The sequence below is a fragment of the Nannospalax galili genome, unplaced genomic scaffold, assembly GCF_000622305.1.
Source record: "Nannospalax galili isolate Female #2095 unplaced genomic scaffold, S.galili_v1.0 scaffold1025, whole genome shotgun sequence".
NCBI lineage: Eukaryota > Metazoa > Chordata > Mammalia > Rodentia > Spalacidae > Nannospalax > Nannospalax galili.
Genome location: NW_008353598.1, coordinates 884,455 through 885,315, shown reverse-complemented (window position 1 = coordinate 885,315; position 861 = coordinate 884,455).

The following is an 861-nucleotide window of genomic DNA, read 5'->3' as shown; positions in this document are numbered from 1 at the left end:
TTAAGAAACAAAACCCATCTTTTTATTGTCTGCAAGAAACTCATCTCACTTTCAAGGACAGACAAATATACCAAGCTGTTGTGGAAAATCTTGTGACTGATTTTGCCTTTTGCCTAACTTGCTGGAATGCAGTTCTTCCTGTTTCTTATCAGAGAGAAAACTATGTAAGTCACATGGTTTCCAGGAATCCGAAACTTAGAGACACTGAAACTTATCATGCTAATAGGGCATCTGGCCCACTAGATTGTAATAAGATGCTAGTCCGCCATGCTAATAAGGGATCACATATGCTGTGTTATGATTGGACTATTACCCTTATATAAGCCTGTATTTTCCTGCAATAAAGTAGATCTATGTCACTGAACCTGGTCTCCTGCATCTGAATGTGGGGACGCTGGCACAGACTCCTCACCAGCCCTGGGGTCCAGACCAGATGACTGATCAGAGGAATTGTGAGAGCAGGAGAGCAGCCACAGCTGGCGACCATGCCAAGCAAATGGCACTAAGAAAAAACAAGGCATTGCAATTCTAATATCTGACAAAATAGACTTTAAACTAAAACTAGTCAGAACAGACAAAGAGGGCCACTTCATTTTGATCAAAAGAACAATGAATCAAGAAGATATTACAATCATGAACATATATTCACCAAACTCTGGTATACTCAACTTCATAAAAATAATACTACAGGACCTTAAGACCCAGAATAACCCCAACTCATTAATAGCAGGTGACTTCAATACCTCACTGTCTCCATTAGATAGGTCAACAGGGCAGAGAGTTAACAGAAAGACATCTGAATTAAACAATACCATATATCAAATGGACTTTACAGACATCTACCTAGTATTCCGCCCAAGC